Source organism: Monodon monoceros, unplaced genomic scaffold (assembly GCF_005190385.1).
Source record: "Monodon monoceros isolate NGI ecotype Baffin Bay Population unplaced genomic scaffold, NGI_Narwhal_1 Super_Scaffold_7, whole genome shotgun sequence".
Taxonomy (NCBI): Eukaryota; Metazoa; Chordata; class Mammalia; order Artiodactyla; family Monodontidae; genus Monodon; species Monodon monoceros.
This window is the reverse complement of record NW_021703784.1, coordinates 26562742-26587905: the sequence shown is the minus strand read 5'-3', so window position 1 is coordinate 26587905 and position 25164 is coordinate 26562742. Positions and strand designations below refer to the sequence as shown.

The following is a 25164-nucleotide window of genomic DNA, read 5'->3' as shown; positions in this document are numbered from 1 at the left end:
TTACATTCTTTGTCATATAGAACATTTATTTCTAAACCAATGCTAAAACTTCAAGTTTATTTATATTTTCTGTTTATATTTTGAAAAATCAATTTACGTTTTGAATAAATATATTTTGTTGATATTTCATAGGAATGTTTTTGACCTCTAACTGAATTGTTAATTTTAGTTTATATACACAAATCTAAATGCATATTTTTAAAAATTATTTCTAAGTCCTCTGAGAGGGTAACTTTGTCTGGGATCTATGGACCATTTGGAGAGAGAACTGGTTCATGGATGGATTAAAGAGATTGATGAATTCTCATAATTGCATGCAAAATTATGTGTTCGTGAGCACGGTGTGTGTGTGTGTTTACAGAGAGACAGTCTAAACTTTTGAACAGCTTCTCAATGAATTCCAGTTACAAGCAAAAGAAAAAAGAAAAGCCCACAGCCCTAAAGGAGCTACACATATATTAGATAAATGCACAGTACTTCATTCTCTACCTTCTTCATTTCAAAAAAAAAAAAAGAAGAAGAAGAAAGCCAGTTGGATTTTATCTTTGAAACTAACCTGGAATTTTCCCATAAACTCCATCTCCAGTAGCTTCTTCCTTGTCATAGAAAATAATCAGTGTGTCCTAGCTGGAAAAATGCTTGGCTTGGTCCTCTGCCTCTTAAACTGTCATCATATTATTTTTATTCCTTCTCTTACTATCAAAAGTTCTACATATTCCACATCAGCTCCTTCTATTTTTATCACAATTTACCTTCTCCCTTAACCATCACCACTCCTGCAACAGTGTTCTTGAAGGTCATCAGTGACTTACAGAATAGTAAATCCCATTGTTCCTTAGTCATTGTCTGTTAATATTGTAGTTTGCAGGATTTGACATAGCTGATAACTCCCTGTTCTTTGAAACTCATTTCTCCTCGATAATAATAATAGCTACTGACTATGTGCCAAGTCTCTGTGTTAGTTACCTCAATTCTTACACAACTCTAGAAGCGGGCATCATTATTATTTTAATTATTTATGTGGAGAAACTGAAGATCTGTTGTTAAGAAAATTTGCCTAATGACAAGTATCCAGGGCATCAGATCTTGAAGTCAGTTTTGCCTGCCATTCACACTATAGTATCTTGGTTAGTACAGTATTCACAAGATAGCCATCACTCTGTGACAGTAGCTAGATAACTCCTAATTTAAATAGAAAGATGTTTTCTTCAAAGTTAGTTCTTTAACAATTTTCATTTACTCCAGTGAATATGTCCATTTTACACTGGACATCGAGTTTTCTATGTGATTTGTAATGCAGCACAGAAATTTGAGTATTCTAAATGATAATGCTCTCATTACTTTATATTTCCAAATTCATGTTATAAATACCACCAGGTGTAAAAATTAATAAGTGGGTCTTTATATGTTACACAAACAGTGTTGGATACTTCATTAGTTGGCCAACCTACATAAGTTTTATAGGAATGTTATTTGATTTCAGAATAACTACATCTATTCGAATCGAAACATATTTTCCCCAGTGCTTTAAAGATTTGCTTAGCTGTCAGGGATTTCATTTCAGGTTTTCCTTTACACGTTTTTGGATTCCAATAAACATAGTGAGGATTGTCTTAAAGATCATCACCCTAAGTCAAATTTTCTGCAGTCTTCATAGCATCATCACTTGTCTCCAACTTAATAAAACTACTAGTGTCATAAATAAAAAGTTCAACATTATCTCAGAAATAAAGGGTAAAAAAATTGAGATGTAGTATTTTCTTTGAATAAGCCATTGTATTTCTCCAGTTACAGCAAAAATTACACCATAAGCTGTAATCATTGTTTGCTTACTTTTGTTGCTTATCTGCTTTTTCTAAAATAGGCAGTTTCTCAACAGTATCTTTAAATATATTATACCCTGTGTTCTTTCCATTTTTCATATTTTTATCTTTTTAAACTGACACAAAAATTTCAAATAATTTAGAAGTCTTAAATAGGCAAAATATTTTTGCAGTCTCACCACATAGAGATAATCACAGTAAATAGGGTTTATAGATCTTTCCAGACTTCTTTTCTTATCTGTATAGACCTAGGTAGAGAGATAAAGAGTATTTTAAACATAAGGTACTAATATATATCTATTGAATAAATAAAACTTTTTAATAAAAATGATATTAATCTATACCTATATTTTATTATTTTATTTCATTTATCATAAAAAGTTTTCTGTCAGTTATATACTATACTTATATAGAGCTATCTTATTTTCTTTTACTGCTACATAATGTCATTGTGCAAAGTTACTATGATAAATGTACACTCTGGATCAACATTTAGGTTGTTTCCACATTTTTTATATTACAAACAGAATAGCAGTAAAACTACTTGAGTACCTGTGTGAATATTCCTGTAGGATTAATTCCTGGGAATGAAATTACTATATCAAATAATGTGGATTTTTGCTTTTAGTACATATTGTCAGTGTCTTCTCCTCAAAAACAAAGTATTATTTAAATTTACAGCCACCTAAATATGAGAATGATTGTTTTCCTATGACCTGCTAACACTAGTCATTATCAGTCTCTTGAATCTTCACTTGTCCTGATGGATAAAAATGACATCTAACTGCTACTTTAATTTGCATGTTTTTGATTAATAGTGTGACTAAGAATATTTTCCTATATTTATAAGACCATGTATATCTTTCTGTGTGAACTGTTGTTCTTTTACTTTGCCAGTGTTTTCTTTTTTATTTGAGGGAGTGTTTTACATGCTAAGAAATGAACCCTTTGTCATGTATGTTGCAAATTATTTTTCTACTGTGCCTTTGGCTTCCACCTTCATTTATGATGCCTTTTACTGTACAGACATTTTAAATTTTTATGTAGTCAAATCTGTGAGTCATTTTCTTTATGGCTTCTGGGTTTCATGCTTTGCTTATAAAGGTATTCCTGTCCTTAAAACTATATAATATTATTCCACATTTTTCTAGTATACATTATGGTTTTAAATTTTATATTTATAATGCTAACTCTTTTGGAATTTATTTTCTTATGTGTGTTAGGAATTGATCTTTATTTTTTTTCTGCTCTATTTATTTGAATAAGCTATTCTTTTACAACTTCTTTGAACTGATATATTTGTGCAGATCTCCGTTATCGTGACTGAATTTGAGCTTGAGCAGAAGTTCTGCATATTACCTCTTCTCAAGTTCTCCTATTTGCTTTTCTTCATCTACCTTTCCTGACAGTCCCTAGTGGTCATATTTCTAGTTTTGATATTTTTATCATCTGCTTTCTTGCTCTATTACTTTCCTAGGTTTTTTCCTGTTGTCATTTAACATCTGACCAGGTCCTCTTGCTTCTATCTCCAAAGTACATTACAAGTATTTCCACCTTTCTCCATTTCTATCCCACAGTTCTAGTCCAAGCTAATGGTACTTTTCTAATAATTTCATAGTTAATCTGCTTCTACCTTACCTCTCCCCATCCACTTTACATACAGGAGCCAGTGGTTCCCTTCAGAATTGAAATAAGAGACATTTTTCATTACTTAAAACCCTCCAATGGCTTTTCAATCTCTTGGAGTAAAATTGCAACTCTTTAACAGGCTCTGATTATAAGCATGATCTGACTCCTGCCCATCTTTTTGCCTTGTTCTCCATGCTGGAGTTTTCTCATTCTTCTTTTTGTTTCCTGAACATCCTTTAACCCTTTCATTCTTTTCCTATACCTTTGTACTTTCCATTACCTTTTTTTGGAGAGGGGCTGTTCCTCCAATCCAGTTATTGCTTGACTAGCTTTTTCTGAATCTTCAGGACTCAGGTCAAAGTCATCACCTAAAAGAAACCTTCCTTGCCAGCCTCTCTAGAGTAAGCTTTCCCACTCCCAAACTCCAATTACTTTATATTGCATTACCAACCATATGATAATCTTTGCATTTATTACAATCTGTAATTATTATTTTCATTTGTTTACATATTTATCATCTATAATTCCCCACTAGAAAATAAACTCCCAGAACCAAGGCCTTTATCTGCCTTGTTAAACAATATATCCTCATAGCCTTGCACAATACCTGGTACAAAGCAAGGATCAGTAAATATCTTTGAATATAAGAATGAACAATATGTGATGAGTTTTCTCTCCACTCATCCTTGGGGCATCCTTAAGATAGCTAAGACTTTTCATGTGTTATCTTAGAAAAAAATGAACAGAAGTAGTGGATCCAAAATGAACAATGAGGTAGTGGATCCAAAATAAATGTTATGTGTCTTCCTTATCTTAAGCATGTTTTTTTCTCATTTGTTTTCATTAGAGTCAATTGATGGGATGGGTTAAAAAAGGAGGAAAGTAAGTCCTATAAAGAACAAAGTGGGACTGTTAATGCAAATTGACGTACATTGTGCTGGCCAGAGAGCACTTTGATAAATTTAAATCTGGTAGAAGAGAACGTCTAGGTACTTATAACATGTGGTGTCTGCTGACAAAAGAACTAGAAAATGCTGATACAATCCACTTTCAGAATAGGAGAAAGCCCATGTGGGAAGCCCAGGTGTACTAGTAAGCGTACCAGGTGTACTAGTAAGCATACTCAGGAGAACCATCTGTTCAGACATTGACTGCTTCCTTAGCACTTCTTAAAGTTCATGAAACTAGAAGACTTGTGAAAGAAGGCATCTGGAGTCAAGCATACGATGAAAACCTGTCAATTCTTGATTATCCACATTACATTTTCTATAGTAAATTTCACAATTTGCTTGTTTCTATAGCCCTTATCCCTCCCTCTTTTGAAATTAGTTTACCCTGTGTAAATTACTTAAATTTTAAACTATGTATATAATCTTACCTTGGCAAGTTTGAAAGGTATTTCACTACTTCTCTGCTCCAAAGACTTAGAATCAAGATAAATATTTTTTTTCTGAAAAACATATGCATGCTTTCTTTTTTCTTAATGGAACACTTGTAAGTCCAAATGTTTCCCTTTTTCCTCTGATAACCAAGGAGCTCAATTTCACATTTACTGAGCAGTAACAACATTGATCCCATTAAAAATTAGCTTTGTTTTTATATTTGGATTTTTCTTAAATAATATATATCAATAATATATGAGTACTATATATGATATAAACATTATGTTTATAAATATACCTTAAAAGACTATGCACATCATTTTAAGAAGGAAACACAAAGGTACAGCAGCTATAAATTAAAAGTATAAATGATATCCCTTTTAACAAAGATGTTGATCAGCTTTTGCTTGAATAGTTAACTTTCCTGTATAGTACTTTCTGTATATTGTATATACCTTGGAAAATGATAGATATATAGATAGATAATCTGTCAAATCCATTAGACTGCAAGTTCCTTGAGGACAAGGATGATACCTTATTAGTACCTCTATTTTAAGGGTCTTTCACTGTGCCAGGAACAATTATGTTCCATACTTAATAAATGTCTGCTGACTGATTATGAGAGGAGGAAAAGGAGGAAAGGAATCCATTTCTTGGTTGGGTATTATAACAACTAATTCTTAGCCAGAATTGAATAACATAACATAAATCAACTTCTTCTCTATATGACTCAAACCCTTCACATTTTTGAAAACAGATATCACAAGTCCCCTTTGTACTTCCCCAAGCTAAATAACATTTCCTTGTATAACATAGTTTCTAAAACCATTAACACCCTAGTTCTGGCATTCTGAATATCCCATGGATTTATCATAATTTTATTAAAATATATTGACCTGAATTAACCCGATTCTTCTGTCATGATCTGTCTAGAATTAAACCACATTTTTGACACTCATGATTATGATCTGACATGATCTGTCCAGGTGAGAATGTTAATTCCAATTATTTAGGCATTTTACACATAAAGTGTAGGCCAAGATTATTTGAGTTTTAATTAGTCTATTACATCACTCTGTTCTTGTTAAATTCATAGTCAATTAAAACTTAACACTTTGTTCTTTTTTCCACATGAATTGCTACAAATCAACTTCTCCATAGGCATTTTTTAAAATTCAAAATGAAAGATTTTACATGTACACTCTTAAATTTCAACTTGTTTGGAAACATCAAGACCATCTTGAGTCATAATTAAGTTAGCTATAAACTATTTTAAATTCCATGTGACTCTTCACTATATGATTATCCTTATTGATGATTAAAATTAAAAACAGGCTGTGATACCAGGTCATGAACCAATACTCTTTAGGTATGTGTGGTAGTTAAATGTGAATTATCCTATAATAATTGATCAAATTTTTCCATGTTGTTTATAAAGATTGTCATTTCATTGCACTTGTATTTTTTAAACATTAAAACAAACACAAAGGCCATCAAATTTAATTGAAAAAGAAAATTTCAAATTACTCAAGATGGCTGGGGCATTTAAAATTGATACAATGCTTTTGAAAATCAATTTGTCACAATGTATCAAAAACATTACAAATTGTGAATCATTTGAACTCATGAATACAGGAAAATCTCTAGCCATGAAAATGCTCATTAAAGCATTACTTGGCAGTATTTAGTTGGAGGAATGGTTAAATTAATTAAAGTCTAGCCAGACTGTTTAAGGAAGAATGTCAGTCATGACAGTCCTCTATCTGACTTGTCCCAGCAATTGAGTTCAGGAATTTGAGTTCAGCTTACTATCTCAACCATGTATCTTCAGACTGCAAACCAGGCCATTTATGATAATAGGCAGGTTGGAAAAGAGTTGGTATCTGTGGGAATTGGTATCTGTTGGGATCTGTGGGAGGGAAAAAAATGAACAAATAGGCATCATTTATAATGTGTTTAAAGGCAATTAAGTCTCCTTACAGATTGGTATAGATGGTTATAGAACACGGCATATACATTCCAGATTAAATTTCAGACTATTCTCCCTTTTTTTTAGTTATCTACCTTCGTAGAAGTGTATAATTTAATTTAGTTGGCACAGATGAGCATCTGTACTAAAATTGTGATTTGTCACTCAATCACATATAGAGTATTAAGAACGGGTTTTAAAAAAGTAAGCTGAGCCTGGAGGGGTGGGATAGGGAGGGTGGGAGGGAGGGAGATGCAAGAGGGAAGAGATATGGGAACATATGTATATGTATAACTGATTTACTTTGTTATAAAGCAGAAATTAACACACCATTGTAAAGCAATTATACCCCAATAAAGATGTTAAAAGAAAAAAAAGTAAGCTGAATAATTGTAAGATGAGAATAATAATTAGTACAGTTACAAATAACTTTGTAAGTAATTTTATATTGTTATGCATAGATATAAAAATATATAGCATATACATCACAATATATTGTGTACATGTATAATATATACATGCCTTTAGCATTTAATTCTTGTTATTTTCACAAAATTTGGTAATGACTGTATGTTATGAAACCATAAGTGGCTGTGAAAATAAGCCTCATTTTACAGAAGTGATAAAATCTCAGATTAGAAACCAAGTGTGAATATTTTATTGAGAAGGAAACCTTGTTAAAATTAAAAAAAAATAGCAATGTCTTTACCTCCTCTACACTTTATTTTATTTCAAAGGGTAATTTTGCATTTAGTGATAGTAATACTCCAGTGCTTTTAAATCAATAGACTGCAGCCAATGTGCCCTCTACTTGGCAGAATAGTATAACTGTTAATAATTTAGAGACACTTAATATATGGGAAATATAAAAGCTATAATGTCAGTGAAAAAATATAGACTGTCTTTTGATTCCAATTTCCTAAGAACCATAATATATACAAGAGATTGAAAACTACCATACCAAAATTTGGTAGTGACTATTTTTCTTTAATGTTACTATGCAGAATTTTTATTTTTAATTTACATATTTCTGAGTTTTTTATATGTTTACAAAAAAGCATACATTTATAGTTTTCTGATTAACAATATTTAAATAAAGGAAACTGTTGTGATCTTACCAGTAAGTATTGTGTTTGTCTTGCTCTGTTCAAATGGGACAGATAACCTAAGGAGCTCTTTAGACATTTAAGCCAATATAGGTCTTGTTGTCAGAATATCATGTCCACTTAGCAGTTGCCATGTTTGATCTCTTTGTTTACACACGTTCATTATTTTAAAATGAAAAGATCAGCTTGAATTAATTAAAACTATTAAATTAAGTCATTATGTTTACTTTAAAAGAGCCAAGAGAACAGTTGGTGATTACAAGCATTTTTCATTGCCAATTGAAATATATAACTTACTGAGTCTAACTGCATATATTATTTTCAATTCTGTAGAAAGCACAGTAGCTGCGTGAGTGAGTTGATGGCTCTTGGATATCTGGTCACTGTCTCTGGGTAGTCTTTTCTGATCACCCTAGGCTGGTTTAGCTCCACTTTGCTATGATCCTTGTGGCATCCTGAGCTTCCCTTTTTACACTGTATTATTATTTAGCTGTACATTCTCCCCCTGGAATGTGAACTTCTGGATGACTGGGATGCCGTTGTATTTGTGAATGAATCCCTAGTGCTTGGCTCATGGCACAATGCCTGGCGCATAACACTAAATTACTACCCATTGAGTTTATGGATATGAGAATGGAGGGATTTGGGAGTTGATGGTTAGATACTAGTGTTTTAAATCAATTTTTTGAGCATCCAGTTCAGAATTGTGGCAGATTCTGTGTTAGTGACTGTTGAGACTATAAAAATATGAAAAACAATTCTTTATTGACACCCCCATATGAAGAGATGACTGGTGAAGGATTTTAAAGATTATTACAATGATTATAATTGTATAAACACATTGCCTTCAGAATTTAGAGGCGAAGAGTTCTATAATTAGAGTCTCCACGTAAGAAGGGACAGTCTTACAAGTTGCCCTCCCTCTGTGTTCCTATGTCTCATGAGGATTGTTTCACCTGAATTATTGATACTGCCAGGATGCCTGCCCATGGACAGGGATGTCTCAGCTCTCCACTTAAAATTCTGATCCAAGCATCAATGGTTCATTCTCATTTCTACCCCAGACTTTTTACACAGCATCCATAAAAATTTAGACTCCAAAAGATTCTCACATTTCTACCTGGTTTCCAAGACAACTTCCCATTGCGGAGCACAGGCTCCGGACGCGCAGGCTCAGCAGCCATGGCTCACAGGCCCAGCCGCTCCGCGGCATGTGGGATCTTCCAGGACCGGGGCACGAACCCGTGTCCCCTGCATCGGCAGGCGGACTCTCAACCACTGCACCACCAGGGAAGCCCCCAAGACGACTTTTTGTGTGTCTAGTGTGCCAAACCATATTCCATTCTGGGGACACAGGCTCTTTGCTCCTAAGCAGCACACAATTTAGTGATGACTACTGAAAGTCTCAATGCAATGTGACAAATACTATGATTACATTAGAAAGGAGGCAGCTAGCTCTGCCTGCCTTAGTGTTTTTATAATGTACTTTAAAAGCCATTTTCTCTTTTTTCTCCTCAAGGGGAGAAGGACGGTTTGACTGTTTCTTATAAGGCCAAGATAATAGACTCAAGAAAAGGATTCTACATTATAAACACTAATTTGATTAATGAAGTAAGATTGGATTGATTTACTTAGATGCCAGAATTTATATGGAAAGAATAAAACCAAATTCTTTGTCAGCTCCAGATTTGACTCAACACCTATGAATCTGTACCACCCTATTGTCTCAGAGACATCAAGTTGCTTATCACTTCTATATTCTATATTCCTTAAGCATCTGTATGTGTTTGCTACCAAGTTATTATGCCCCTGTTAATATGCAGCTTTTAAGTGTTCAGTTGTCACTTTAGTTAATTGAATGTTCATTTGGCAACTGTCTTGCTTCCTTCATTGTACCACACATTTTATTGAAAATAAATACTAGATGTGATATTTTACCATAAAAGGCTTATAATCTGCTGGAAAAGTAGAAATAACTTAATGTGAAATAAGGGAATAAGAAGGTGTTAAATTAGAATACTGTTGTCTAATAATCACCAAAGAAGGAATATCAGAAGAAGCCAGACTTTATCAACATAAACCTTAATAAAGTGTAATTTAATCTTGTCATGAAAGTAATGGGAAGGGAAGGGAGAGGCATAAAAGAGGGTTGAACAGAGTAAGTAAGCACGCTGACCTTGAAAAGGTGGTAGGACAGCCCAGGAAAATGTCTCGTTGGATCCAAGTAGAGTTACAGTGAAGGGAGTCAGATGGTGGAGCCCATTGTAAATTCAGGACTTTCTAAAGGTTTGGGCAGGGGACTGGCATTATGAAAAGTGGAATTCAGGGACCATTGTTCTGGCATGATATGCAGTATCAACTAGAGAGAAAAGAGGATAGATGCAAGAACATAAAATGAACCAGGGCAAAGTCTCACTCATCTCTAATCACCCTTCATTGTTCTGGGTTCCCTTCAATTTATAGGTTAAACTGACTTCTTCTCTCCTCATAAGGATCTACTCTAGACACGTCTGTTTACTTATACTTCTCACTTTCTAGCCTCTGCTCTCACTTCTACCCAGCTTCAAAGACAATAAATAGCACTGCTTTAAATGTATTTCCACTTCTGTTGCATATGTAGAAACATTTCCATCCTTCCAATCCCCATGAAGGGAGAAAGCATAGGCTCTGGAGGCAAACATGGATTCAGTTCCCATCTTTGTTACTCACTAGCTGTGTGACTGTTTTTTGAAAGAATTTAATATTTCTGAAAGTATCAAAGTCGTCATCAGCACATTGATGGACTTTGCCACATGTATTTTATTTATTGATTGATTGATTTTTAAAATATTTATTTATTTGGCTGTGTCGGGTCTTTGTTGTGCCATACAGGATCTTTGTTGCGCTGCTCATTGCAGCGCATGGGCTTCTCTCTAGTTGTAGTGTGCGGGTTTTCTCTTCTCTAGTTGTGGCACGTGAGCTCCAGAGTGCATGGGCTCTGTAGATGAGGCGCACAAGCTCAGTAGTTGTGACGCATGGGCTTGGTTGCCCTGCAACATGTGGGATCTTATTTCCCCGACCAGGGATCAAACCTGCGTCCCTTGCATTGGAAGGCAGATTCTTTACCACTGAACCACCAGGGAAGCTGTGTGAATTTTTGACAGGTTAATCAACTTCTTTGAGTTTCCGGAATATAAATTATAAATTAAGGGAAATATTACTTTGTTTTTAATTGGAAACATAAAACAATGTGTATTAAAATATGTCACATGAAGTGTTAGGTATTGTCCTCTGAGGATTAGTGTAACTGCAGTAATCATTGAAATAATAATATGTATCACTCATTCAGCCTCATGTGAACAAAATAAAATGCAGACTTCAATGGCTGATGGAGGTGAAGGGGAAGGTGTCTCTAGGATCATGACTTAAAAGATAGTGGAGGGTATTGTTAAGTAGGATATGGAATGAAGTTAGAATAAAAAGGTCCTAAAGCAATTTATGCTTTCATTTTGGAGCTAATCCAATTAGGGATTTCTGTCTGCTTGAGGAGCTCTGAGGCAGTTGAGTATTCAAGTAGCTGTAGAAAGATCTGGGATGAAGATACGGGTTTTAGAATACTCTGCAGGTAGGTGACAGTTAAAACCATGAACAAGAAGCAGATTGCTGGAATATATCTAGTTAGTGTTATAACAAAAAGGATCCCTGGGGAAGAGCAACATCATGAGAAAGAAGATAGCAAACTGTCTTGTTTGGTTCACAAGAATTTAAAAATTTAATTTGTTGCAAACCTAAAAATCAGTGAATTGTATATAAAATTTTGGATTTCTGACTTCTCTGGAAAATTACAAAATCCTCATTACAATGTATCAGAATTTCCTAATGGCAACAATGATCTGGAGCTTAGTGAGTGGCCCCCATTTTAAAAAGGTCTGTTCTCTCTAGTTGGGTCTTAGAAACCCAGAGGGCCTACTTCCCATCTAGGCTTTATAGGCATTTGACTTTATGACCCCTGAGATAAAGAACAAATAAGCGAGAACAGTTTCTCAGAAGCCACAGAGAATTACAACCCTGGCATATGCCTTAGATAGGCATGGGAAGTAAAACTGAAATATCTGTGATTAGGAGAGACTTCTCTGCTTTAACATCATTTAAGAAGGCAACCTCCCCAATACCTTGCAGTATTTAGAACAAATCAGAATATAAACATAGAAGCTCCTTAAAGGTAGTTACCCCATGGTGTTCTATGTTGTATTTTATATATTATCAGAAATATTAGTTCTGTAGGTGCTCAGTAATTCCTAAATGACCTTAACAAAATGTACAATTTAAATAGAGGAACTTTACTCTTCCACATATGTGGATTTCTGTTTGAAAATTACCTTAAAGTCAAGGTTGATTTTTTTTTGTCAGGAGTGGTTTTCACAACTGACAATATTGCCATTTCTTAGAAGATTTTTATATATGTCTATCTAAAGTATTTATTTTTCTGGTTGTCAGATTCAAAGAAACTGATTCCAAAGTACAAATTTACAAATTATGCACAAGTTGTAAATCTGATCAGTAGAGTAAGCTTCTCAGGGACAGAGTCTCCAGCTATGCTTCTGTTTTATCCCCTGAACTTAGAACATAGCACAGTGTATAAATTGTAATAAACTCTCAGGAAGTATTTTTTAATGTAAATTTGCATTATTTTTCAAGCTGTTCAAGCTGTAAGGCCACAAATCAAGTGTAATTGCACTGGAGTTTTGAAGCCAAGTTTGGAAATCTCTTGCACCACAGAAATCCAGACTATATAGGTCAAAGGGCTGTATTCCAGACCTAGTTCAATAACAAAATCAGAATCCAAGACCTGGAAGATACCTTTTGAAATCACGTAAATAACAACCACATCATTTACAAAACCTTTCATACAGCTTATGTCATTTGGTTTTCAATACAACCCCGAGAAATAACTAGAAATATTAGTCTGGAACCTGAGACTCCTAGCACTAGCCTGGTGCTTAGTGCTCTTAGGTTGCAAATGGTTTCTGCCACTTCCTAGACATCATGACCTTAAGCAGATTATTGAAACTTTTTGAGTCTCAGTTTCCTGATGTGCAAAACAGGGAAAATAGTAGTAACTATTGATGGAGTAACTATTTGAGGGAGATTTTGCTTGTAAAGTGCCTAGCACAGTGCCTGCCACATGGATCAGTCCAACTGTGACTATGACTACTTTGCTACTTGCCCAAGGTCCCTCAGCCAGTAAGTGGACTCCAAACTGAAAGCTTTTGACTCCAGATTCCAGGCTGTGTTTCCTATTCCACAAAAGGCTACACAGGCTTGAAAGTTGCCACTCTTTAATATCTCAGACTCTGGCAGTCCCCGGATTTCCTAGGTTGCCTGTGTGAACTTATTATGTAATACAGTATATAGAAAATAATCTTCTGGACTGGCTGCCTGATTGTGAAAATAAAACATTGTCGGATATTCTAGGTATAGGTGAATGTTGGAAAAGTTTTCATAAATTCCATTGTAAAAAGTGCACACTCTGTAGTCCATGCACAAATATTTTTATTAAATGATTTTGGGGTGTGTACTTTTGGGCTGAGACTTGAAGAATATGAATACTTTTGTATAGCTGTGATAATAATACCTCACACATGTATAGTATTCACAGTGTTTCAAAAATAAAGTATTTAGAAATTAGATGATATACAGAATTTCTGACAACAGTATTGTCAGTTAAAACTACAACTTGTGTCTTTTTCTTAAATATCTACAATCAAATACAGGAATCATATTTAAATATTCTCTAAAATAACACTATCAGAGACTTCAGAAATAAATTATCTCTAAGTTTCTTTGGAACACAAAATAGAATCAGGGAATTAGCCTCTTTGTAGGAAATTAACTGCTGAAAGTAAAATAAAATGTCATTATTTGAATTACAGCCATACTAAGAAATATATAATTTGTGACTTAGGAGCCAAATCAGTATTTTAAGGGGAAAGACAATATAAAGAAGATCTGTGATAGTGCTAATAAATGATGGTTCCACAGTAAATGTCAAGCATAATAATATACGTTATAAATTTCTTTGGTTTTACTTTAGGAGAAGTGGCTAAGTAAAATTGAAATATGAATTGTGGAAATTATATTTTTGGCAAAGGAAAAACTTGAAGGACATTTTGTAACTTCTGTGGGACTCACAGAGGTGAGTCTTGTCCTGGATTCATGCCATTTCACAGGTCATAAGAGACATGAGAAGAGGCTGCTCTTTCTTGCCTGGCTGGGCTGTGACAGCATTCCACACAGAGCGTCCCAGCCAAACAATCTCCTCGAGTGACCCTCACCATCATTGCACTTGAAACTGTGTTAGTGGCTAACGGCCTTGAATACAGACCAATATGAACTATTTCTTACATTTTTAATGCACAATTTCAATATCACAGTAAACTCTAACCTTATTTATTTCAACTATTCTCCATAAACTCAAATCCTAAAAAAAAAGCATATATACATTATTGTATATACTCAAGATGGTTTAGAAACAGGAAGGTATAGAAGATGATCTCTGTAGTCTGACATGGAATGCTACTGGAAGACCTGAGAGCTGAGTATTCCACATCAACCCAGAGACATCTCTGCCTCACATCTCTCTTACCATCAGTGTGTGCAATGCTAAACACTGACTCTTAATTATCGAGTATATTTGGAATCCGTTAAATGTGAAGCAGACAGTTTTGGAATACAAACTGAGCAGCTTCCAATACAGAGAAAGTAAAAGACGAATGCCTTCTTGCTTTCCATCATTTGTTTTTATTAGATGATTCCCCATATGGAATGTCTAACAGTATAAAATTTTCATGTTTATTAAAAGTAGATAATGTGCATGAAATATATATTTTAAGGCAATGGTGAACAAAATTTGCAGAAGTGTAAATAGTATAATTTTCTATGATTTTTTCTAATATCCTGCTCTCTTCATTTTATCCCTCAAGAATACTTTGCCATTTTTCATTTTTAAATTTCAAAGTGACTTTTTATTCAGAATCTTATTTACTTTCCTTACCCCGCCTGACCCACATACCAAATCAGAACATCATATATTTTCATCCTTTTCCTTTCTTTATAGGTACAATAAGTAGCCTATACATTATCAAGGCTAACATGGAAAAGAGTGCCCCCTCCATTTTCCCTAGTGTTCCCAGGTTTTGGAAGTCCATGGTCTAAAGTCTACCGTCACTTAATGCACACCATATGGTAATGCTTCCCCACTGTTGTGACAATGTCATTGTAAACATATGCTTTGGAAAAAGGATGCTTATTTAATCCATGAACTCTTTGTAAAGAAAAATCCTAAAATGATGACATGGGATGACAGTATCTCTCAACAATGAATCATTTCAAATAAATCACAGAGGCAGAGGTGCTCAGTTCTAACTGCACTTGGCTAGAATTGAATCAGTGCATTATCTGTCATGACCATCAAATCAACCAGGTCCCCTCAGTCTGATGTGTTTGAATCTTACTACATGATCGTGCAGTTTCTTGACTTTTCAGTTGGTATTAATAAAAAAATGACCTCAGCATGTACCAATACAAAACAATGGTGGGATTTTTTTTTGGCATCTAAAATATTAACTATAGAGACAGAAGAATTTGAACATTTATAAGATTAAAACTCTATGTAATGCTGTTTAACTTTGATATTTGTACTCCACGCTATTGTTGAGAATAATCAATCATTTGAAAATATTTCCCCGTAAAGTTAGATAATCTTAATGGTGTGAGGTTTGAATAGAAACCTTGTTGCCTTTAACACTAGAAATGGAAATATATAATTAAATTAATGCATTTCATGATATTAACAATAGAATTCTATGAGTTCTATGCCTGTCACATTTAAAAAATCCTTTTGCTTACAACAGCATTATATAAAATCTTATTCTAATATCATTGCCATTTTAAAAGTAATACTTTTAATTAGACTGAATATCTCTGGGGAATAGAATCTCTGGATTTTGTGCATACTGTGTGATATGAATCATCTCAGATAAAACACTTACATTTGTTAAAACAAGTATTTATAAATATTTACTGAGTGTTTACCCAGTGCATCATACCCTACTAGACACTAGAGGATTCAAAGAAAAGCTTGGCTTCCTGATGTTTAAAGTCTAAAAGGAGAAATAAGACATGTAAATAGATGACCATCATACAAACTAGATAGTGGTAAATACCACAGTGTACTCTGCAGGTTCTAAGGAAGGACAGAAAAATTTTTAGCCAGGAAAATATGGCATTGTGTCTTAAAGCTAGGCATTTTATGGGTAACTCATATTTTAGAGTCATTATAGCATACTGTTATTTTAGAAGCTAGGTAAAATAAAATGCATTTGAACATGAAAGTTTTTAAAAGCTAACCCAAGTGAGAATAATCGTGAAAGAAGAAAATGATTCACCAATGGAGTTCTAGTTCCAATTAACATGGATATCTGAGATCCTGAATTCTTATAAAGGTATATTTTTGTTACCAGTACATCATGTAACATTGAACTAATTTCACTGTCACGTGATAGATGATATAGGTTGCTTTTTCTGAAAGAAGTAGAGTAGCTCTTATGCCGAGTTCTTATGCAAGAGTGGAATTGTGAAGTACTTTTCCCAAGGAAATCCTGAAGTTGAAACACTAATTGAAACACTAATGGAAGCTGTGCAATATTGATGGTGATTGTTGTGAAACCAGAGCATCAGACAGATCATGCTGATATGAACAGGGAGGGATGTGGTGGAAGAGATGGTTCAGAAACATTGTGTTAACAGAGGCTATCAAGGCCTGGGACATCCACAAACAATACCCAATAAGCAGAGTATAAATGCAGCTGCCTTGAATCTGCTGAACACCTGTTGCTCTAAATCTTATTATTTTATTCCATAAATAATATATAAATTCATTTTTAAACAAATGCCATAAGTACAAAGTGGTGATATTATCAAATAGTTTTTCTCTTCAGGAATCTGCACCTTAGGGGGTACTTTTTTTTCTCCATACTCATATGGAGAAAAAATATGATTATTGATTACTCAGTAATCATACATATGATTAATTCATATTATTTGTACCCCTTTTTAAATAGTCTTCTATTATTCAGACTTTCTTTTTAGTAAAAACTCACTATTTTCATTTACTCTAATATTTCAAAGTCTCTTCATGGACCTTAGGTTTTCACACTTTAGCCTCCATTAGAAAACTTACTGTGAGCTACCATTTTCACTTTATCTCTCCTCCTTGAGGGAAGTGCTTTCTTTCTTTAGTCATCTTTCTTTGAATTATTTGAACTCACTTTCTCTAACTTTTTCAGGATAACATTCATTCTTTGTTTTTCTTCTCCATCATCTTTTACCTTTTTTATTAGTGAAGTTGTCCACATATCCTTTCCTAATATGTATTCTCAGTTCTCAAATTAGGGTAGTACACATAATAGATAGTTAGAAAATATTTGCATAAACACTCAATATTTCACTAACATGCCTTCATTTTCCCTTAAAACAATAAAGCAACAAAGAAAGAAAACAAATCATCATAAATAAAGCAGCAAATACACCTTATCTCACACTTACTTGGAAAGGGAATATTTACTTAATCATATTAATTTTTAAGTTCACTGATTCACTTTTTTCCTTTATTAAAGTATTATTTACCTACAACACTGTGATAGTGCCAGATGCACAACATAATGATTCAATATTTCTATACATTACAAAATAATCACCATAAGTCTAGTTACCATTTGTCACCACACAAAGATATTACAATATTGTTGACTATATTCCCCATGCTGCACATTTCATCCCTGTTACTCATTTATTTTGTAACTGAAAGTTTGTATCTCTTAATCTTCCTCACCTATTTCATTCACCCCCCCTCCGACCTCCCACCCCCTGCCCCTCTGGCAGCCACTTGTTTGTTCTGTGTATCTATGAGTCTTCTTCTGTTTTATGTTTGTTCCATTGTTTTATATTTGAGGTTCCACATATAAGTGAAATCTTATGGTATTTGTCTTTCTCTGTCTTACTTATTTCACTTGATATGATACCGTCTAGGTCCATCCATGTTGTCACAAATGGCAAGATTTCAAACTTTTTTTTATGTCTGAGTAGTATTCCATTGAATAGATATATATCCTTTGTCATAGATTAATTGACCATAAGTGTGTGGGTTTACTTCTGGGCTCTCTATTCTGTTCCATTGATCTATGTATCTTTTTGGTACCAGTACCATACTGTTTGATGACTGTAGCTTTGTACTATAGTATGATGTCAAGGCATATGATACCTCCAGCTTCTTTTTTCTCAAGATTACTTTGGCTATTTTGTGTCTTTTGTGGTTCAATATAAGTTTTCAGATTATTTGTTCTAGTTCTGTGCAAAATGTCATAGTATTTTGATAGGAATTGCATTAAATCTGTAGATTGGTCACTTTAACAATATTAATCCTTCCAAACATGAATTTGGGATATCTTTCCATTTCTTTGTATCATCTTTAAATTTCTTCATCATTGTTTTACAGATTTCAGAGTATAGGTCTTTCACCTCCTTGGTTAAGTTTATTTCTATGTATTTTATTATTTCTGATGTAATTTTGAACAGGATTGTTTTCTTGCTTTCTCTTTCTGATAATTCATTATTAGTGTATAGAAAGTAACAGATTTCTGTATATTTATCTTGGATCCTGCAACTTTACCTAATTCATTTATGAGTTCTAATAGTTTTTTGGTGGAGACTTTAGGGTTTTCTACATGTAATAACATGTCATCTGCAAATAGTGGCAGTTTTACTTCTTCCCTTCCAATTTGAATGCCTTTTATTTCTTTTTATTTTCTGAATGCTGTGGCTAGGACTTCCAATACTATGTTATAAAGAAGTGGCAAGAATGGGCATCCTTGTCTTGTTACTAATTTTAGAGGAAGAATTTTTCACTTTTCAACATTAAGTGTGATGTTAGCTGTGGGTTTGTCATAAGCCTCCTTTATTACGTTAAGATATGTTCCCTTTATAATAACTTTGATGAAAGTTTTTATAATGATTGGATGTTGAGTTTTGTCAAATGCTTTTCTGCATCAACTGAGATGATTTTTGTCCTTCCCTTTGTTAATGTGGTGTATCACATTGATTGATTTGCAGATAGTGAACCATCATTTTATCCCTGGAATAAATCCCATTTGATCACCTTGTATGATCCTTTTTATATATTGTTGGACTCTGTTAATATTTTGCTGAGTATTTTTTGCATCTATATTTGTCAAAATATTGGCCTGTAATTTTCTTTTATTGTAGTGTCTTTGGTTTTGATATCAGGGTTATGATGGTCACATAGAATGAATTTGGGAGTGATGCTTTTCTTCAGATTTTTGGAATAGTTTGAGAAGATAAGTAATAGCTGTTCTTTATATGTTTGGTAAAATTCCTCTGTGAAGCCATCTGGTCCTGGACTTTTGTTTGCTGGGAGTTTTTTGATTACTATTTCAATTTCACTACTAGTGATATGTCTGTTCAGATTGTATGCTTCTTCCTGAATCAGTCTTGGATGGTTGCATGTTTCTAGAAATTTACCCATTTCTTCTAGGTTGTCCAGTTTGTTGGCATATAACTGTTCATAGTATTCTCCTATGACTTTTTGTATCTCTGTGATTGTATCTCAGTTGTAATTTTGTATCTTTTTGTATCTCAGCTTTAATACATCCTCTTTCATTTTTTTTTTGATTGTGTCTTTTCTCTCTCTCTTTTTTTTTTTTGTGTTGATGAGCCAGCCTAGACACTTGTCAGTTTTGTTTATTATTTTAGAAAGATAGGTCTTGGTTTCACCGATCTTTTCTATTGATTTTGGGTCTCATTTATTTCCTTTCTGATCCTTAATATTTCCTTCCTTCTGCTGATTTGGGCTTTGTTCTTCTTTTTCTAATTCCTGGTGGTCAGGTTGTTTATTTGAGACTTTTCTTATTTCTTGAGGTAGATTTGTATTGCTATAAACTTTCCTCTTAGAACTGCTTTTCCTGCATCCCATAGGTTTTGGAAAGTTTTGTTTTTATTTTCATTTTTGTCAAGGTATTTTTTAATTTCCTCTGTGATTTTTTCATTGATGCATTAGTTTTATAGTAGCTTGTTGTTTTGTCTCAATGTCTTTGTGTTTTTGGCATTTTTATTCCTGTAATTGACTTCTACTTTCATACTGTTGTGTTTGGAAAAAATGCTTGATATAATTACTATCTTTTCAAATTTGTTGAGACTTGTTTTGTGACATAGCATGTGATCTATCTTGGAGAACATTCCATGTGCACCTGAAAAGAATGTGTATTTAGATGTTTTTGGATGGAATGTCCTAGAGATATCTACTAAGTCCAAGTGGTCTCATGTGCCATTTAAGGTTAGTGTTTCCTTATGGATTTTCTGTCTCGATTATCAGTCCATTGATGTTAAATGGTGTGTTTAAGTCCCTTACTATTATTGTATTATTGTCAATTTCTCCCTTTATGTCTGTTAATATTTGCTTTATATATTTATGTGTCCCTATATTAGATGCATATAGGTTAAGGAATATTGTATCCTCTTCTTGTATTGATCCTTTTATCATTATATAATGCCCTTCTTTGTCTTTAGTTATATAGACTTTGTTTTAAAGTCCATTTTGTCTGATATGTGAATCTCTACCGCAGCTTTCTTTTTTTTTTTTTTTGCGGTACACTGGCCTCTCACTGTTGTGGCCTTTCCTGTTGAGGAGTACAGGCTCCTGACACGCAGGCTCAGTGGCCATGGCTCACGGGCCCAGCCACTCCGTGGCATGTGGGATCTTCCCTGACTGGGGCACGAACCCACGTCCCCTGCATCAGCAGGCGGACTCTCAACCACTGTGCCACCAGGGAAGCCACCCCCCTCCCAGCTTTTTTTATTCCTGTTGGTGTGGAATATCTTTTTTCATCCCCTATTTTCAGTTCATGTGTGTCTTTAGCTTTAAAATGAGTCTTTTTTAGGCAGCATATTGATGGCTTTTGTTTTTTTTTACCCAATCAGCCATCCTATGTCTTTTGACTGGTCCATTGACATACAAAGTGATTATTGATAGGTATATGCTTATTGCCATTTTGTTACTTATATATATATTTTTCTGGTATTTCTTCTCTGTTCTTTTCTTCTTCTTTTGCTTTCTCTCCTTGTAATTTGAGTGTTTTCTTTAGTGTTTTTCTTGTGTTCCTTTCTGTTTTGTTTTTGTGTATCTATTGTACGTTTTTGATTTGTCAGAATACCCCAGGGGAAGACATCACTCATGCTCACTTCAGATCCAGATCTGAATGTGTATGTTGACAAACAACTATATGGTGATCTATACATATATCTACTTGTTACATTGACTTATAACTATGTGTTGGTCTATATTTACTTGTTTTAAATTGATAGTCATATAAGTTCAAACACATTCTAAAAGATATACATTTTTTACTCTCCTTCCCCACATTTTATGTTTTTGACATTATATTTTACATCTTCATGTCTAACTCTTAATTATTTATTGCATTTACAGGTTATTTCACATTTTTTGTCTTTTAATCATTATAGTAGCTGACTTAAGTGGTTGATCCACAGTCTTTATTATATATTTTTCTTTACTAGTGGGATTTTTCCTTTTCTGTAAATTCTTCTCGTTATAGCCTTTTCTTTTCCACTTAAAGAAGACCCTTTAATACTTCCTGTAGGGTCAGTTTAGTATTGATGAAATCTTTCAGTTTTTGCTTGTCTGATAAGTTCTTTATCTCTCCGCCAACTCTGAATGATAATCTTGGTGAGTAGAGTACTCTAGGTTACAGGTTTTTCCCTTTCAGAACTTTGAATATATCATGCCACTCCCTTCTGACCTGCATAGTCTCTGTAGAAAAATCAGCTAATAGCTTTATGGGGGTCTTCTTGTATATGACTCTTTGTTTTCTCTTGCTGCCTTTAAAATTTTCCCTTTATCTTTAGATTTCACCATTTTATTTATATGTCTTTGTATGGGTCTCTTTGGGTTTGCCTTTTTTGGGACTCTCTTTGCTTCCTATACCTGGAAATTTGTTTCCTTCTGCAGCTTTGGGAAATTTCAGCCATAATTTCATAAAATACATTTTTGACCCTTTCCTCTCTTTCTTCTTGGACCCCTATAATGAGAATGTTTGTATGTTTGATGTTGTCCAAACCATCCCTAAAATATACTCATTTTTTAAAATGTATTTTTCTTTTTGCTGTTCTGATTGGGTGACTTCTATTATTTTCTAGTTCTTTTATGCATTCTTTGGTATCACCTTCTCTTCTGTTGACTCCTTCTAGTGTATTTTTCATTTCAGTTATTGTATTCTTCAGCTCTGATTGATTCTTTTTTATATTTCCTAGTTCCTTGTTAAAATTCTAACTGTGTTAGCATTCTTATTACTAAGTGCTTTGAACTCTTTATCTGGTAAATTATTATCTCTTTTTCATTAGGGTTTTTTTCAGGGGTTTTTCTTCTTCTTTCATTTGAACTGTATTTTCTGTCTTCTCATTTTTTAACTTTCCCTGTTTATGAAATAAGGTAAAACAGTTACCTATCCTGATCTTGTAGGGATATCCTTTTGTGTGGAGGCTCCTTCTCTGTCTGCATGTGCCCAGTGGCTGTGGTGGGAGATCTGGATCTGAAGTGAGGACAGGTCACATCTTCCCCCAGAGTGTTCTGACAGCTACCACTTTGTTGGGAGGCAGAGATGGAGAAGGAGGAGCTAGAGCCAGAGCAAGGTTTGAGCCAGGGCTTTTCCTATGCTCAGTAGCAATCACCGCCTTATCAGGGGAGGTGGCAGCACCCAAAGTGCTGGAGTAGAAACCCTGAAAGTCATGTCTGAGCTGGTTCTGTTTCCTCTAAATTGTGCACTCTCCTTGCTAATGGCAGCCTTCTCCTTAGTGGAGAGCTGTGCCTGAACAAGAGGGACTGGAGTGGATGCCCTACGCACACTGGGGTACAAGCTGTGATGGTCCTGGCAAGCCATTCAGAGTCCCAGGCAATTTCCAATCTACTGCTTCTGTGCAAGCACTGCCAATGGCTGTGTTTGCCATATTCAGAGGCATGGTGTGGTCCAAGCCAGCTCCGTTCCTTCTAATTGTGCATTCTCCCATTGTCAATGGCAACTCTGCCCTAGTTGAGAGCAGTGCTGAATCAAGAGGGGCTGGAGCAGGTGCCTGGTGTGGGCTAAGGTTTGGGCTGGAGTGGTCCTGGCAAGCTGGTCAGAGCCCAGGCAGTTTTCAATCTACTGCCTCTACATTATTCCCAGGAATGAGCAAGCATGTGCACGTGCAAGAGTATAGCCTTGGTTTCTTACAGCCCCTGGCCAGTTGTCACTTATTTTCAAACCAGTTAAGGAGAATCATTTTCCCTGTGTCAGACCCCAGGTCTGGGGTGCCCTATACGTGGTTTGAACCACTCACTCCCTGAGCACATCATATGCCCCTCCTCTTCTGTATCCCTTTCTAGGGGCATGGGTCCCAAGCTGATTACTTCTCCTCCCTTCCGACCTGGTTTCGTGTGGCTCTTTCTTTACAGCCTTGGTTGTAGAAGAGCTTTTCTTATAGTCCCTAGGTTGTTTTCAGAGTTGCTCCACATGTAGATGTATTTTTGATGTGTTCATTGGGTGAGGTGAGCTCAGCATCCTCCTACTCCTCCATCTTGATCTCCTTTCCAGTTGACAGATATTTTAAATTACAAAAGTAATGTGTCTGTTAGGCAATTTGAAAAATACAGTTATAACAACTAAACCAATTAAAATCACAGTAATTAGACTACCTAATAATAAATCTATGAATACTAGTTTTACTGTTTTAAAAACACTTATCTATAAACTATGTTGTGCTGCTTTGAATTAACATTTTATTTTAGGCATTTTCTCACTAAATATTCAAAGATACTGTTTTAATGACCAACTAATAGTTTAGTCTATGGAAGTTAATAATGTACTTAACTAATATTTTATTTTTAAATGTTTTTTTCCAGTATTAACGAATATAAATAACAATTTGACCATATTTCTACTTATTTCCATTGGATATATTTCTAGAAGAACTACTGGATGAAAGAGCATACAGATTTATAGGCTCTTAATACATACTGTGAAATTGCTTTCCAAATAGACAAACATGACCATCAACAGTGTATGATGATGACCTTTTCATCATAATGCATATTAATTTTTATTCATTTTTTAATTAGATGGGTGACTGGTCATAGCTAATTATTTTTATTTTGTTTTGCTTTGTTTGTAATGTATTTTTAATTACATTTCTTTTGCTTAATTTGTCCTTTCATATAACATGTAAAAATAAACGTGTTTTTAAACCTCAAACAGAACATATTTTAGAGCATTATTCTTATCCTAATTATCATTTTTATTGTAAATTACTATGTTTAAAATTATGCAACTTTGCTTTGTAAGTGCAATGAGCATTTACAAACGTTTATGTGTGTTTATTTATCCAGTATTTGTCATGATAATATTGAAGAAACTAAAAGTAAAATAAAATAGAACTTTGATTTATCATTTAAATCTAGAACTTTATTAGCATTTAATGAGTAAGTAACATAAAATAATTATTACTTCTTTTTTTAATACAATTCTGAAATTAGTAACTATATTAATTTTTAATCAGAATTTAATTTTTATGGAATTTAGATCTAGTGGTCATTTAACCTAAATTGTTGTATTACATTAGCCTTTTGCTCTCTACTCACCCTAGCCGTTATTGTCTCTTCTGAATTTGTTCCCCAGTTCAATCTGGTCACTAATGTTTATTTTAGCAGTTAAATGAGCAGAAAATTGAGAGGAATTTTTCTGCTTAATGGTTTAGCTAAGACTAGTAATGAGAGCAATTAAATGGCAACACACATGGCAGGTAAGAATCTCTGATATGGGAGTTTTTTTTTTAATCTCCAAAGAATCCTTGAATACAACAAGAGAGAACATATATTAACAAACATATGGGCCAGCATATGATATCATTCTATGTCCACATGATTTTGATCATGTGGATCCTATGGGCCCTGTTGTGATGTCATTCACCAATTTCACTTCCAGTCCATAGAAAGTTAGGCACCTCTCTATCCTTCTGTACCTTATAGTAGGAAATATGTTCTCCAGTGTGTGTTGTGTTATTGGTCCACAAAGCAGTGTTACCTCTATTCTATTTCTTGCAAGATACAAAATTGCCCTTTCCAACCCTTCTTTCACAGGAATCCACATTTGAGG

At 34.2% G+C, this 25164-nt stretch overlaps 1 protein-coding gene across 4 annotated transcripts in view; it reads left to right on the top strand.

Annotated features, from left to right (window-relative positions):
• Nucleotides 1-25164, top strand: part of GRIA4 (glutamate ionotropic receptor AMPA type subunit 4) — a 521547-nt gene that overhangs the window by 9226 nt on the left and 487157 nt on the right. The gene's annotated exons all lie outside the window — the stretch shown is intronic.